General features: G+C 43.5%; 1 long non-coding RNA gene across 1 annotated transcript; it reads left to right on the top strand.

Annotated features, from left to right (window-relative positions):
* Window positions 1-13,785: 13,785 nt before the first annotated feature.
* Window positions 13,786-16,220, top strand: LOC120974681 (uncharacterized). Its single transcript, XR_005770023.2, has 2 exons — window positions 13,786-13,892; window positions 15,804-16,220. It is a non-coding gene; the product is annotated as an uncharacterized lncRNA (long non-coding RNA).
* Window positions 16,221-17,549: the final 1,329 nt, after the last annotated feature.

Below are 17,549 nucleotides of genomic sequence, written 5' to 3'. Positions count from 1 at the left end.
GGCGGCGCCCGTTGGCCGACCCGCTATGGCCCCTAGGGCCTATGACAGATGGGCCCCACGCCCAGAACGTTTTTAGATAAAAAAGATAATAATAATAATAATAATAAATTTAACTAATTAATTAAGTTAATTAATACTATTTAATTAATCTAATTAACTAGTTAGTTTAATTAAACAGATATTAGATTAGTTAAACCCTAATTAGACTAAACAGTCAATGACGAACGGGACCCACACGTCAGTTGACCAGTCAACTCCTCTGTTGACTGCTGACGTCATGCCGACGTCAGCGTGCACTGTTCTGGATAATGTTGGATTAAAGTAATTAAATAAATGCTAAAAATGATTTAAACCTTTTAAAATTAATATAAAATAAACCGTAGATCGGATGAAAAAACTTTGTACATGAAAGTTGGTCAAAACGACAAGACGAATCCGGATACGCAGCCCGTTCGTCCGCCACACATCCCTAGCATAGCAAACATGCAACTTTCCTCTCCGGTTCATCTGTCCGAAAACGTGAAACACCGGGGATACTTTCCCGGATGTTTCCCTCCTTCGCTGGTATCACATATCCCTGCGTTACGTCACCCCTAGCACAACGTATTGCCGCGTCTTGCTTTGTGTTACATTTGATTGCTCTGTTATTTATTGTGTTCCCCCTCCGTTACTTCTTTCCGGTAGGCTCCAAGACCGTTGCTGATACCCCTGTGATCGGCTAGATCAACGACGACCCCTTCTTCTTGCCAGAGCAACCAGGCAAGCCCCCTCCCCTTGATCACCAGATATCGCCTATTCTTCTCTATACTGCTTGCATTGGAAGAGTGTAGCATGTTACTGCTTTCGCTTAATCCTATTCTGTTGCATAGCCTGTCATTGTTGCTACAGTTGTTACCCTTACCTGCTATCTTACTGCTTAGTATAGGATGCTAGTGTTCCATCAGTGGCCTTACACTCTTGTCTGTCTGCCATGCTATACTACTGGGCTGTGATCACTTCGGGAGGTGATCACGGGTATATACTATATACTTTATATACATGACACATGTGGTGACTAAAGTCGGGTCAGCTCGTTGAGTACCCGCAAGTGATTCTGATGAGGGGGCTGAAAGGACAGGTGGCTCCATCCCGGTAGAGGTGGGCCTGGGTTCCTGACGGCCCCCGACTGTTACTTTATGGCGGAGCGACAGGGCAGGTTGAGACCACCTAGGAGAGAGGTGGGCCTGGCCCTGGTCGGCGTTCGCGGATACTTAACACGCTTAACGAGATCTTGGTATTTGATCTGAGTCTGGCCATTTGGTCTATACGCACTAACCAACTACGCGGGAACAGTTATGGGCACTCGACGTCGTGGTATCAGCCGAAGCTCTTCTTGACGTCAGCGACGGAGCGGCGCGCACCGGATTGGACTGGAACGCCTGCTAGGCTAGGTCTGCTTCCGGCCGCGTACGCAACGTGCAGGTGTGCAATGGGCGATGGGCCCAGACCCCTGCGCGCATAGGATTTAGGTCGGCGTGGTGACCTCTCTGTTGAGCCTAGGTGAGGCTGCGACGTGTTGATCTTCCGAGGCTGGGCATGACCCAGGAAAGTGTGTCCGGCCAAATGGGATCGAGCGTGTTGGGTTATGTGGTGCACCCCTGCGGGGAAGTTTATCTATTCGAATAGCCGTGTCTCTCGGTAAAAGGACGACCCGGAGTTGTACCTTGACCTTATGACAACTAGAACTGGATATTTAATAAAACACACCCTTCCAAGTGCCAGATATAACCCGGTGATCGCTCTCTAACAGGGCGACGAGGAGGGGATCGCCGGGTAGGATTATGCTATGTGATGCTACTTGGTGAACTTACCATCTACTCTCTTCTACATGCTACAAGATGGAGGTGGCCAGAAGCGTAGTCTTCGACAGGATTAGCTATCCCCCTCTTATTCTGGCATTCTACAGTTCAGTCCACTGATATGGCCCTTTACACATATACCCATGCATATGTAGTGTAGCTCCTTGCTTGCGAGTACTTTGGATGAGTACTCACGGTTGCTTTTCTCCCTCTTTTCCCCTTTCTATACCTGGTTGTCGCAACCAGATGCTGGAGTCCAGGAGCTAGAGATCCCGAGGATGATTCTACATGGAGTTCGGCTTCGAGGAGTAGTTAGGAGGTCCCAGGCAGGAGGCCTTGCCTTTTCGATCGTTGCTATTTTTGTGCTAGCCTTCTTAAGGCAAACTTGTTTAAATTATGTCTGTACTCAGATATTGTTGCATCCGCTGACTCGTCTATGATCGAGCACTTGTATTCGAGCCCTCGACGGCCCCTGGCTTGTATTATGATGCTTGTATGACTTATTTATGTTTTAGAGTTCTGTTGTGATATCTTCCCGTGAGTCCTTGATTTTGATCGTACACGTTTGCGTGCATGATTAGTGTACGATTGAATCGGGGGCGTCACAAGTTGGTATCGGAGCCGACTGCCTGTAGGAATCCCCCTTTCCAACTCCTTGGCCGAAGTTGAGTCTAGTCATCGAAAATGTTTTTACTAACATGGTTGTGCGGCTTATGGGCCCACGTCTCCATTGGGTGGTATTAGGATCTTTTATTCCTCGTCTATACTCTGGGACTCTGAGCTCTCTTCTATTCGGGTTAATTGATTTTGCTAAAAACAAAACTAACTTTAGGTTCTCGAAAATACTTTCTCCCAGAGAGTCCCTTCAGTCCAGATGATCGCCGACTGCACCAGAAGATTTCGAAGATACTCTCCGATATTCTCTCGAGACCTTGTGCCCGTTGCTTTTGCAATTCCCTACCACCAAAATATCCCTATGGATAAATACTTACACATGTCATTCTTACTTTTATTCCCAGTCGATCTTGTTATTACAAAATACCCCGAGAATACTTTGTGCCTACTGCCTTGCAGTTCTTTGCCACCTGAATACCCCTACGAATAATTTCATGCACTTATCGAGTATCCGCTCATCCCCAAATGATTCATGTATTTCACAAAGTCTTCGAAATACCATTCGATCTTCCAAAAATCCTCAGCAACCTATTGCTCTGGAATTTCTTGCTTGCCTTAATTATGATTAATCCCATAAGTCTGGTAATCTTATTGGCATCCTTTGTCATTATCATTTGAGTCTGTTGATTCAATATGTTGCGATGCTCGCATTCCTCAGTCGAATCCTAGAATTCATCCTTCCGGCTCAGATGTCATTTGAACAGGAGCTGGTTCTCGAATAATCAAATTACTGTCGATTGTATCCCTAAGGCTATTCAACTTATCCATCCCTAATCAGAGCATTGCTTCGGATCCCATGATTTGGAAATCATAATTCCTTTGCCTTTGAGCTTTGAGTTAGTCAGTTGTTTCTATAATCTGATCTCCTTGTATTCTTCTTCCTCTAGTGGAGTACCGTTGCTCACGTCAGATCCCTTGTGGACCACCAGATTCTTTGTTGGATTTTATCCGACAGCGTCCTTCATATTCAATAAGCCTGTGAGCCTTTCCTCGGATACATAATGCCTTTGGTAAATTGTATCCTCTGCTTTGTCAACCATGCTCTACTTTTGAGCTTGTGTTATTTGCTCCTGAAGTTTGTGGTATATCTTTCTACGATGCCCCGATGGGTTGAACCTATGCCTTCCTTAATCTGTGTGAACCCGAAAGATTTCGCGGGACATACTTATCTGGTATTGCACCAGGTAAAACTTTCGACAACTAATGTCATTATCAAAATACGAGAGGCGAATGGAAGGTTATGCATTGAAGAAGTGGGAGTCGACCTTGAACCTTTGTGTTCATGCCCATGGACACGATGTAGATCCTATCATGGAAGCTTCTTGTAATAATAACTATTTCCTTGATATAATATCCATTGGTATCGGTGAATTGATCCTTTGCAATTGTGGTTCCGACCATATGCTCTTCTTTGATCCCAGTTCTCGGGCAAGTTTAAGTACTTGTCTTCTGCAGATCATTTCACGTGTCCACCCTCTACTCTGCTCTACCGTCGAGTATTACACTATGGCATCTCGAGAATGTCATGGAACTGCATAACTTCTTATGGGTTCTTCACCAACTGTTCCGATTTCAATTTTCCTGGGTTCTGGGTTGTTGTCAACTGAGAACACCAAATACTGAACCGAGTCCGCACTACGGTTCAACAACTTTTAGAAATCTTCTTTACTTATGGGTTTGTAGCCGATCACGTCATTTCTAGCCTGTTTGTCTATATCATTATCGTGATGATTTTAATTGTGCTACCTGGTCCTTATTCCCGGAGCACCACTTCCGATGATGAGCTAAGCTTACGTCGATTTTCCTCGTCGTATCATTTAGCCTTGAACAACAAGCTTGATTTTGAGTTTGTGTCGTACCCCTGGTTCCAATAACCTTTCGCTTCATCATTCCTTTGACTTGATGTCATCGCCGATCGATTACATCTTCATAAATTCTCGCTACAAATGTGTCGTGAACATCATCAACATTCTGAGCTCTTCCAAGATATCTATCGATTTCTCGATGAGAAATACCATCCTTGCCCTTGATGATTTGTTTTATCATCGACCATTTTATTGCCTTCCATTCAACACAAACTTGTTCGTGTTTTGTGTTGTACCTTGATTTCCTTGCTATCCAACTTATGTTAAGTTCTACCGCGGAGTATTACCATCTTTGATGTCAAGAATGTTGTGAGGATTGCTCCACCTCTTAAGAATTCTTGCTATAGTGATACTTCTCACCATCACCATTCTTCCTTGGTACCCGTGTTGTTCCGAACCGGAATACCGACAATTGAACTATGATGTGCGACTTCAAAACTTCTAGCAACCCTATTGCCTTGAAGTTAATGGTCGATATTTCATTATTAGACCATTGGTTATGGAATCACCATTCTAACATTGATCATGCTACCTAAGCCCATATTTCGGGCGCACCTTTCAACCAGTGTTTAAATTGGGCATGTTTTCCTCGAGCATACCTCATTATATCATTTGATCTGACAAATGTTATCTCCTTGTTCACATAATTTTGAAAACCCATCTTTTTGGAAACCTCGATGAAATGCCACTAAGTCCAACATCCACCTCCTCATCTTCTCTTTGATTTAATTATGGACTCTTGTTTCGGAACTCGCTTCCATAGTTCAGTTCCTAAGGATTTTACAATGTCATCTCGTCAATTGTGTTGCACCTTTTCTTCTTAGGCATCCTGAGTCTGAGGTTTCCTAACACCGATCAGATCTGAATCTCGGTCAGCTATGATGGTTGGAGCATATTTTCAAGAGTTATAACATTGGTCTTTATATGACCCGGTAAGGTGATGTCATGCCTAGCACACTTGACCGGAGGACCTATTGTTATAGTTCTTCCTTTCAGCAAGGCTATCCATTCTTTCATGAGAAAATTGTAAGACTTATTCTACAAGTTTTTCCTGATGGATCCTTCATGTATCCAAAGTCTCATCTTTGCTTGAAGACCATGTCAATGCTATCTCGAAGCATGTATGTGGTACTCCTATTTCCAATAACAGCATTTGAAGAACAATGCTAAATTTTCTTTCTCCATTATCCAAACACCGTTGTATGGGTGATGTCAAGAAATTTCTCTCCCCTTACCTAAAGGGTTTTCTACTTCTATCCAATCATGGATATCATGCTCTGCTTACCCTTGGGAAGGATATACCCCTGAAATATGTGTTTAAACACATTTTCCTTTCCATTGTTCTGTTAATCTGATAAACACCTTTTCCTTTCCATTGTTTTCTTCAACCTTTCTGGTGATCACTTTGATCTAAGCAGTATTAATTCCCTGCTTATGTGAACACCTCGGTGTACAGCCCTGTCAGTAAGACCCCGTTACTTTTGTTGATGACACTTCGGTAACCGCCGATGGACGAGAACTTTGCCTACTGGTCCGCCTCGTTTCAACGAGCAGGAAAATGGTTCTCTTCGTCCCTCGCCCTTGGTACCGACGTTGTTGCCGACATAATCGACAGGCTACCCTCTGACATGTCTTGCTATCATGACCGTGCAAGATGTCACCGTTCCTCCTACTTTTAATCCACATGGTGGGCCCATAACACACAGTTCCACATGATCGAAACCTGACTCTCCTATACACCCCCTGTTCCCAAGGATGTTCCTCGCGCGTGGCCTCGTATATAATTCACGAGCCACCTCCCGTGAGATCATCAATTCTGGTATCAGGCACAAAACTTATTCCCATTGCTCTGGACCCCTTTTACACTTTGTTTCAGGCATCGCACGATTGCCTACCCGCTTGAAACTTCTCATGGTACCTTCTTACTTTGCTCTCGATATTTTCTTAAAAGTTCCAGTTCGAGAGTTACTTTCCGCCACCTTCCCTGATGTTAGCTACCAGATAGTCAACCTTGCAGAGGTCCGTTCTCCCGGAATACCCCCTTTATACATTCGTAAGTATGATTGAGTTCCAGAAGAAAGGATGCCGGCTTCATCATGATGACTTCAAGCAGAGAAATGAAGACATCAACTTAATGGATCGACCTCTTCGAGAAGAGTAACCAAGGCCGAGAAGATCCGTTAGAATTTCGTAACTAAACCTTCCCCCCTTTCACTACCTCTTAAATCTCGGGACGAGATTTCTTGTAGTGGAGGAGAATCGTGACGCCTGGATAATTAGGCTACAGTAATCCCACGTTAATGATGCCACGTCACCTCGATTACCGCTGCTAATCTCGCGTTAGTTCGAAACCAGTTCGAATTCAAATTCAGAATCAAGCAAACAATAAAATATTTTCAAATATTAAAACTAAAATGTTGGGGTGTTGCCAAATAATGCATAGGTAATTATTGTGGAGAAACCACAATTTTATAAAAGGTTTAAGTGCACTAAAATATTTAAAACAGCAGCAAAACATTTAACTAACTACCCTTTTCAAATTGATAAAAGGAACAAAAAAAGGGCAAAGCCCCCCCTCTCCTTGGGCCGAGTGGCCCAATTGGCCACCCAGGCCACCAAGAGGCCCACCCCGCACTCCCCATATCCCCCACCCCCCGAAACCCTAGCCTAACCACCCCACACTCCTCCCCCACTCGCTCTCTGCTTTCCTCCCGATCCAGATTGGATCGGGCACTCGACGGCGCCCCTCGCCGCGTCGACCACCGCCGCCGCACGAGGACCGTGCCACCCGGAGCGCCTCCGCCACGCCGTCCTCCTCTTCGTCGCATCTCCGAATCATCGTCCCCGTCGTCCTCCTTGACACCCACTGCCTCGTACCCCTACAACTCCCCCCGTGAGCTCCCCCCTCTCCTCCTCCGCTCTCTCTCGCACCCACCCGTGCGACCACGTTGCCGGGCCCCTGCTCCTGGCCGTGTCGAAGCGCGCGCGCGAACCGCGCCCGTGGCGACCCCCATCGCGCCCTTGGGGCGCGCTGATGTCGCCTCCCCACTCCGTCGCTCCGGCCATCCTTGCCTTATCGCACCACCACCGCGGCCATCTACGCCCGTGCGCGTCCGGCGCCCGCACTCACGGCGCCCCGCCCGCGCGGCCTTGCGCCTTGCTGCCGCTTGTGCGGTGGCCGCCAACGCCTACCGCGCTCCCCCGCACTTGCCGAAGGCCGCCACTGCTCGTCTCGCCGGCGTGTGTGCCCCGCAGCTCCCCGCACCCGGCGCTGCTCCTGTCGTCACCGGCCACCGAGGCCCCGAGGCGCGCTCGCCCTTGCCTCTCCTGGCGTCGGGTGCGAGCACCCGCACCAGTTCGCCCGTCGCCTGCTTTCTCCTCGCCCGTTCGGGCGGCGCCCGTTGGCCGACCCGCTATGGCCCCTAGGGCCTATGGCAGATGGGCCCCATGCCCAGAACGTTTTTAGATTAAAAAAAGATAATAATAATAATAATAAATTTAATTAATTAATTAACTAAATTAATTAAGTTAATTAATACTATTTAATTAATCTAATTAACTAGTTAGTTTAATTAAACAGATATTAGATTAGTTAAACCCTAATTGGACTAAACAGTCAATGACGAACGGGACCCACACGTCAGTTGACCAATCAACTCCTCTGTTGACTGCTGACGTCATGCTGACGTCAGCGTGCACTGTTCTGGATAATGTTGGATTAAAATAATTAAATAAATGCTAAAAAATGATTTAAATCTTTTAAAATTAATATAAAATAAACCGTAGCTCGGATGAAAAAACTTTGTACATGAAAGTTGCTCAGAACGACGACACGAATCCGGATACGCAGCCCGTTCGTCCGCCACACATCCCTAGCATAGCAAACATGCAACTTTACTCTCCGGTTCATCTGTCCGAAAACGTGAAACACCGGGGATACTTTCCCGGATGTTTCCCCCTTCGCTGGTATCACATATCACTGCGTTATGTCACCCCTAGCACAACGTATTGCCACGTCTTGCTTTGTGTTAAATTTGATTGCTCTGTTATTTATTGTGTTCCCCCTCCGTTACTTCTTTCCGGTAGGCTCCGAGACCGTTGCCGATACCCCTGTGATCGGCTACATCAACGACGACCCCTTCTTCTTGCCAGAGCAACCAGGCAAGCCCCCTCCCCTTGATCACCAGATATCGCCTATTCTTCTCTATACTGCTTGCATTGGAAGAGTGTAGCATGTTACTGCTTTCGCTTAATCCTATTATGTTGCATAGCCTGTCATTGTTGCTACAGTTGTTACCCTTACCTGCTATCTTACTGCTTAGTATAGGATGCTAGTGTTCCATCAGTGGCCTTACACTCTTGTCTGTCTGCCATGCTATACTACTGGGCCGTGATCACTTCGGGAGGTGATCACGGGTATATACTATATGCTTTATATACATGACACATGTGGTGACTAAAGTCGGGTCAGCTCGTTGAGTACCCGCAAGTGATTCTGATGAGGGGGCTGAAAGGACAGGTGGCTCCATCCCGGTAGAGGTGGGCCTGGGTTCCTGACGGCCCCCGACTGTTACTTTATGGCGGAGCGACAGGGCAGGTTGAGACCACCTAGGAGAGAGGTGGGCCTGGCCCTGGTCGGCGTTCGCGGATACTTAACACGCTTAACGAGATCTTGGTATTTGATCTGAGTCTGGCCATTTGGTCTATACGCACTAACCAACTACGCGGGAACAGTTATGGGCACTCGACGTCGTGGTATCAGCCGAAGCTCTTCTTGACGTCAGCGACGGAGCGGCGCGCGCCGGATTGGACCGGAACGCCTGCTAGGCTAGGTCTGCTTCCGGCCGCGTACGCAACGTGCAGGTGTGCAATGGGCGATGGGCCCAGACCCCTGCGCGCATAGGATTTAGGCCGGCGTGCTGACCTCTCTGTTGAGCCTAGGTGAGGCTGCGACGTGTTGATCTTCCGAGGCCGGGCATGACCCAGGAAAGTGTGTCCGGCCAAATGGGATCGAGCGTGTTGGGTTATGTGGTGCACCCCTGCGGGGAAGTTTATCTATTCGAATAGCCGTGTCTCTCGGTAAAAGGACGACCCGGAGTTGTACCTTGACCTTATGACAACTAGAACTGGATAGTTAATAAAACACACCCTTCCAAGTGCCAGATATAACCCGGTGATCGCTCTCTAACAGGGCGACGAGGAGGGGATCGCCGGGTAGGATTATGCTATGCGATGCTACTTGGTGAACTTACCATCTACTCTCTTCTACATGCTGCAAGATGGAGGTGGCCAGAAGCGTAGTCTTCGACAGGATTAGCTATCCCCCTCTTATTCTGGCATTCTGCAGTTCAGTCCACTGATATGGCCCTTTACACATATACCCATGCATATGTAGTGTAGCTCCTTGCTTGCGAGTACTTTGGATGAGTACTCACGGTTGCTTTTCTCCCTCTTTTCCCCTTTCTATACCTGGTTGTCGCAACCAGATGCTGGAGTCCAGGAGCTAGAGATCCCGAGGATGATTCTACATGGAGTTCGGCTTCGAGGAGTAGTTAGGAGGTCCCAGGCAGGAGGCCTTGCCTTTTCGATCGTTGCTACTTTTGTGCTAGCCTTCTTAAGGCAAACTTGTTTAACTTATGTCTGTACTCAGATATTGTTGCTTCCGCTGACTCGTCTATGATTGAGCACTTGTATTCGAGCCCTCGACGGCCCCTGGCTTGTATTATGATGTTTGTATGACTTATTTATGTTTTAGAGTTGTGTTGTGATATCTTCCCGTGAGTCCCTGATTTTGATCGTACACGTTTGCGTGCATGATTAGTGTACGATTGAATCGGGGGCGTCACACCGCATAACCCAAGGTGACAATAATTGGGATTCTTTCCAGCGATTACTATAATTTGAGGAGTTCATATATTCACTATGTGTTAATGCTTTGTTCTGGTTCTCTATTAAAAGGAGGCCTTAATATCCCTTAGTTTCCTTATGGACCCCGCTGCCACAGGAGGGTAGGACAAAAGATGTCATGCAAGTTCTTTTCCATAAGCACGTATGACTATTTGCGGAATACATGCCTACATTATATTGATGAACTAGAGATAGTTCTATGTCGCGCTAAGTTATGGTTGTTATATGATGAATATCATCCAGCGAAATCACCGATCCAATGCCTACGAGTTTTTCACATATTGTTCTTTCTAAGTTATTATTGTCATTACTACTTTTATAATTGCTACAAAACTTTTACTGTTACCGTTACCGCTACTATATATTGCTACTATTACTATTGCTATCAAACTATCATACTACTGCGCTACTGACCACTCTGCTGCAGGTATTTAGTTCTCTGGGTGTGGTTGAATTGACAACTCAACTGCTAATACTTGCAAATATTCTTTGGCTTCCCTTGTGTCGAATCTATAAATTTAGGTTGAATACTCTACCCACGAAAATTGTTGCGATCCCCTATACTTGTGGGTTTAGTTAACTGTGCGGAGAAGCATTCTAAGTTTCTAACTAAAGACAACCTAATTAGAAAGGGATGGAAAGGAAAATAGGGATGCGTGTATTGTGGACAGGACGAGAACATTGATCATTTGTTCTTTTCTTGTTCTGCTACCAGGCTATTATGGAGCTTGGTGAAATGCTCATTTGGTTTAAGATCACCCCGGGGGCTTGGATGAATGTCTAAATGTTTGGCTAAAAACATTTCAGAAACTGAAAAAAAAAACTAATACTAGTTGGGATTTCTGCCTTGTTTTGGTCTATCTGAAAATGCAGAAATGATATTATCTTTAGAGAATAAAATTAATGATCCAATGACTCTTGTGAAGCTAATGTGCAATTGGATTGTGGACTGGTCTATTCTGCAGATAAAAAACCCAGAGCAAAATCTTTTGAACTTGGGGGCAAAGCTAATCGAGCGGGTGGCAAGTGAAGTTTACCGTGCGTCAAAAAGATGGAGATCGGGGGTACATAGGCTGGGATGCTGAAGCTGGAGATGAGAGAAGGGCTCCTGTTCTGGTTGATGTCCCCTGGATGATCCGTCTCCCCCTAGCATTACTTTTGGTAGTTTGGTCTCCAGTAAAAACTTTAGTGCTCAAGTGATGCTATATATGATCTAGCTTTGGGTTGCATCCCCTCTCGTGCCACATGTGGCGATGTGAAGACCTATCTAGTAGTAGCTAGCTGATAAAAACTTGTTATGATGTTGGATGCTGGTTCTTCGTGGTTGGGTTTCGTTAATGAAATCGTAGGGAAACCCCCTCTTTTGATAAAAAAAAGAGAGTTGGATTTCTCCTCTTTTTTGTGTAAACTGCAGATATTGTAGGACAAAATGGAAGCCTTTTTAAAACAAATGAGTGAACCTAGAATTCATATTTAAGCATGTGTGCGTAAGATGTGTTAAGATCTGCACTGTGGGAATTGGTGAAGCCATCAATCTGGCGAAGTTTGATGCACGTCATACCTAAATATGGCGTATTGTACAACTTAGCTATATGTCGACTAGTGCAACCTATAAAAAAACACCGCCTCAGCGACTTCCCTTAGTGGGCCAACCCAGTCGCACGGTTTTGGGAAGGTTCTCTGCACCGGTATGAAACGGGTTTAGAACCTTTGTGTTATTCTATTGGTCTTCGGTAGTTTTCATTTGGTTTTGTCTGCTCGTTATTTCCTCCTATTTACTTTTATTTCTTCGGATTTTTTCTTTTTGGTTTTCAGTCATTTCCATGGTTGTTTCGCCAACTTTTCCGTGTTTCTTCATCGCTTTACTTCTGGTTTCCTTGGTTTTAATTATTATTTTCTATTTTTTTCAATACACATTGTACATTTTTGCTATACTCGTGGAACATTTTTTATACATGTTGAATATATTTTTCAAGTATATGTTGGAAAAATACAAACAATTTTGGACATATTTTTAAATGCGTTACCATTATTTTAAATGACACATAATTGTTTTTTGAATGTTAAGAAACGTTTTATTAATACTACAAGAATATTTTTTACGTTGTATAATCATTTTTCAAAAATGCTATGAACATGTTTTTGAAGCGTGTGAATATTTTTTTTATTGCCATAAATATTTTTAAAAGTTGTGCAAACATTTTTTATACATTGCGACTTGGCAGCACTAGAAGAAGGATGAAAGTTCAGAACCATCTCATTGGCAACAGGAATGTTGTCCCGTAGAGAGGCTATGTTACAGAAGTACGAGAAAATATATCTACATTTTCATTCACTTGAAATCATGTATGCATGCACACATAAATCTATCCGCGCCTTTGATACTAGTCTCGATCCAATGTGGAGACAAGGTATTTTGAAATGTGTGATTACTTGTTTTAAGTAAATTGATTTTCAAATATATATAATATATTTTTTAATACTTTTTAGTGGGAATACTTTTATATATTTTTCGAAATTTAAACAAAAGCAGCCCATCGTACGCACGCCTTCCATCTTGTGTCAAGCGAGATATATGGATAAAATCCTATATAACGCTCTTTGTGTCAAACTGCCGGCGTTGCGCACAGGAGCGACTGAACTAGGCCGACCCAATTAACACTTTGACGTTCATTCCCGGTTTTGGGAACCTTCAACAGGTTCCAAACAGGGTTCTCACTCCCTCTGTCAATATATATAGGGTCTAATGAATTTTTTGAGTCTAACTTTAACCACATATTAGAGCAATATTATATGACATTTAAGTTACACAACAGCATGTCGTTAAATTCATACATAAAAGGAGCTTCCAATGATAAAAAAATTATATTATATATCTCATATACTATTAATCTTATCAATAGTCAATGGCAGTCTCAAAAAATGCATTAGGCGCTGTAGAAGGTTCTTTGATGTTCTATTTTCTGCTTTTTTCTTCACTGGATTTTTGGGTTTTTACTTTTTCTATTTATTTTCCTTTCTATTGAAGTATTTATTCCACTGATTATAGAAAAATTTGTACTTTAAAAATTGTGAGCAAATTTTATAAATGTTTGTGTTTCAGAAAAACATCAAAATTCGAAAAAATATTCATGTTCAGAAAAATCATATCTAGGAAAAGGTTCGCATTTTCGGAAAACTTTTAAATTACAGAAAAATGGTTCGGCTTTCAAAAAAATGTTCATGCTTCCAAAAAAGTTCTGAAATTAGGAAAAAAATCAGTATTTAAAGAAAGTTCAAAATTTGTAAACATGTTCGTGTTTTCACAAAGGGAAAAGCTCTCCTTCACCCGACCGATCACTCGCGCCACATCCGCCGGCTCCGCGTTCGTCGGATCGTCTGTTGATTGGACGGATGACAGCCTCCCCGCTTCCGCGTGACGCGCGTGCGTTTCTGAAATAGAGCCATTGTTTCAGTACAGTTATTCTTGCAACTGACCAGCTCTATCGACTCTTGTCTCTGAGAGGGCTAGGGATACACGGCTGGATTCGGGAGGGCGGTGGCGGGGGGGGGGGCACATATCCTCCCCGGTGGCAACGACGACGACGGGTTCGGCGGTGGCCGACAGGTATGGATCGGACAACCCCCCGCTCCCCTCGAACAAAATGCTCCAGAAGACGGGCGGCGGACGGAAATTAGCGCGGATTTTCCTGCACTGGTTGATTTTGTTTCCCTGTTCGATTTCTTGAGCATACATTTTCCCGAAGGAAAGAAATGGCGTCAGAATTGTAGGTTTCCTTGTGCGGATGGATTGTGTTCCTCAACTGTTGATGTGATTCTGTTGCGGCTGCTGTTCTACTGGAAGGCATTCTGTTGGCGTCCTGATGAACTGGACTATTGATTTGGAGCATCTTGTTCGTCTGGTTTTGTTGGCTGAGATGGAAGCATAAACGAGCGAACTTGTTCATTTGTTGCATTGGATATGTGTGTTAGGTTGGTGAAAAGGTAGTTCAGTTATTTGCTGCTGCAAATTAGCGGGCGTGCTCTCACCTAGTTCGGAGGTTTTTCTTAGAATCAACTCTAGATCTTGGCAATTTGGATGCAAGTTGTTTGATTTTTTTACTAGGGAACTGTTAAAATAAACAAAACATAACCGAAATAGGACCCCTCTTAGTTGGCGAACGATTCGCTGGGAGGAGGTGGGATGTAAATGGTAAATAAGTGGCGTCCATAAGTCACGTTTAGTTAGTTTTAGCTACCTTCATAGTTCATTTTCCTCAAAGAAAATAAATGGCATGTCACCGTGATGGAGACGATGGCGCGACAAGGAGCAGAGCGGTTGTAGGTAGTTCGGCGGCGTTGTAGGTAGTTCGACGGCGCGACAACGAGTTTCAGGATCGTATTTTTTTTAGTTTTTATGCTGCTGAAAATTTGTGCACTGGAGCGCATAGTTCTCGAAACTCATAGGTGTGTTTCTAAATTTCTGGAGCATGCAGTTTCTGTAGGATCCCCTTGTTTCATTTTTCTGAAGCTCATAGTTTATGTTGTGATACAAATTTGTGCACTGGATCCCCTTCTGCTGAAAATTTGTGCACTGGATCCCATTTGTGTGTTTCTGAATTTTCAGAGCGCGCAGTTTCTGTAGGATCCCCTTTGTTTTATTTTTTCTGACGCTTATAGTTTATGTTGTGATGCTCTCGTCGTTGGCGCCGAGGTGGATGATGTAGATGATATAGGTGGCGTAGATGTGCAATAGGGATTTGGATGTTGCAGATCCAGTGTTGCAGAATTGTTGATTTGACTTTCAGAATACGCTGCTGGAGCTCATGCTATCCCCTTGACATGATGTAGCTGATGCTATCCTTTTCTGAATGTTTGTAGCTCAAAACTTTTGTAGCATTTTTTATCTGGAAGTTAGTGCTGCAGGATTTTGATGTGTTGTAGGGAATTAGTGGTACAGACTTGATGTGCTACAGGAAACTAGTGATGCAGGATTTTTCTTTTTAGTTCAAAGCTTCTGTAGCTCATGCAGTTATCCAGTTTGTAGTTTCAGAGAAACATATATATAGTTTCGGAGAAGGGAAGGAAACATATATGTAATTTCAGAGAAACTTACCTTTCTTAAACTAGTATGTAGGTTATGTCTGTAGCTTATGTTTCTGAAACTACAGGAATGTTTGTACTGCTAGATTATAGCACAGGGAACTCAGTTTTTGCTTCTGAAACTACATATATCTTTTCTCTGAAATTTAGCTACTGTTCCATGAATTTTTAGCTCATGTTTATCTGAAATTAGTTGGATTAGCTAATGTTCTTTCAAACCTGCATTTTATCTGCAGTTATATATGCAATCCTCAACTTTTGATTCAATACTTTTCATTCTCTGATAAGTAGATATGCATTGCTGATAGTTTCCATGTTTCCGTTTTTGCTCTTGTTTCGCAGCATGCCTATCTTCCAAACTCGTTGGTCGGCAAAGCGGGTGCACAAAATATTAATATTTTCCTTTTTTTTGTATTTCTGATTTTTATATGCTCAGGACACGAGGCCGTTGCTCAATTTCCGAACATTCGTAGCACCGAAGCTTTTCAAGCACCCTCAAAACACTCTCAACTCAGCCGAAGAGTTCCATAAACTGCTGAGAAGCTCGTAGAAGATGACAATTGGAACAGGAGCTCGCTAGCTTAGTTTCAATTTTTTTTTATTTTGTGAGTCCATGTGTCCAAAACATCCATTTATGTAACTGAAAACAGCAAGTATCATGCCGGAGCTATCTAGATGTTTTTTGTTGAACTCAAGATTGGAGCATCTATCATGCTGGGCATGTCCCTTTTTCCTTTTTTTTTAGTTTGTTTTGAAATGCTGGAGCATTATCCATGCTGACCCATGTGAATGTGAACTAGAGATTGATGGAGAGTTGGTAATGAAAATGACCGGCCTTTTTTGCAGCTTGGTATATTTTTGTTTTCATTGGTTTTTTTCTGTGCTGAAACAGTGAAATCATACTTCATGTGCCATGTATATTTACTGGGATTATATTGCTGAAACAGTTCATTTTTTAACTGAAACCATCTTGCATCATCATGTATGTATGTAAATTACTGGAGGGGGGACAAAATGTGCTTAGCAATACTGGGAATATGTCAACATTTCCTGAAAGCATCATTCATGTTCTGGACCAGACCTCAAAAAACTGTTCAAAACACAAGATGTTTCAAGTACTGGAAACATGTTTTGTCGTAACATGAAAACAAAAATATTGTAAGGGGGACAAAATAAAGAAAACAACAAATTCAAAACTATTTCAAGATACAAAATGTGAGCCATTCTTGTCTGTTTTCTTGCAGGATAGTGCTTTGTTTTCCTCTGTTTTCAGGCACACATAGGTATCAATTTCAGGCACACATAAGAATATGAGATCTTTTTATTTCCTCTGTTTTCCCGTAACATAGTTTTTGCAAAATGGAAATATATATTAAATGCATCATCAATGTTGCAAAATAGAAACTATGAATGTTTTTTAATCAAGCACAATGTGAGGCTCAAAAGAAAATGGAAAACATCTTTATGGAGCATTTCTTTGGAGCATTTTTTCCTAGAGGTTGAGTTCCATTGCTTGGGCATTTCTCGGAGCATTTGTCATCACCGCTCTCAAGTTCACACAGTTTGGTACCACATGTCCAACCTCTGAGCAGAATTGACATTTAGGTAGTGCTGCCGCTGCCTCTGTCGCAGCTTTGAGTGGTCCACATGTCTGCACATTGTGCCCTTCTTCTTTGCAGAACGTGCAGCGAATACTCTTTTTTCAGATTATTTTGTTTGGATTAGTTTGTAATCCTGTTCTTCTAGCGTTTTCTTGTTATATCCATAGCAGCAGGCCGCCTGCTGGTGTTGCTTGCTTCTGTTCCAATGCTCTCCGAGGTGCTACTTATTTCCGGTTTATTAGCTTTTCTAGCGTGCACACACCCAAAGACCCTCTTGATCATTACGACATCCTCTTGCTTCTGTCCCTTCTTCTGGCTCTACTTTGTTGAAGATATGTGTGTCTGAAACCCAACTTGAAGGCATAGTCATTGTAGAATTTCTTTGCATCCTTAATTGTGTCAAAGACCATGCCAACATAGGGTGGTAGTCGCTGCGACGAAACATCTCCATCATCCGAATCATCTTGCATCGCATCATCAGAATGCAACAAACCATCTGAATCTTCATTATCATGGACAGAAAAGTTCCCTTGGACATAGCTCACTTCCCCTTCAGTCGCAGCTTCCTGAAATGAGGCACA

The sequence above is a fragment of the Aegilops tauschii genome, chromosome 2, assembly GCF_002575655.3.
Source record: "Aegilops tauschii subsp. strangulata cultivar AL8/78 chromosome 2, Aet v6.0, whole genome shotgun sequence".
Taxonomy (NCBI): Eukaryota; Viridiplantae; Streptophyta; class Magnoliopsida; order Poales; family Poaceae; genus Aegilops; species Aegilops tauschii.
This window is presented reverse-complemented; position numbering and strand designations above follow the sequence as displayed.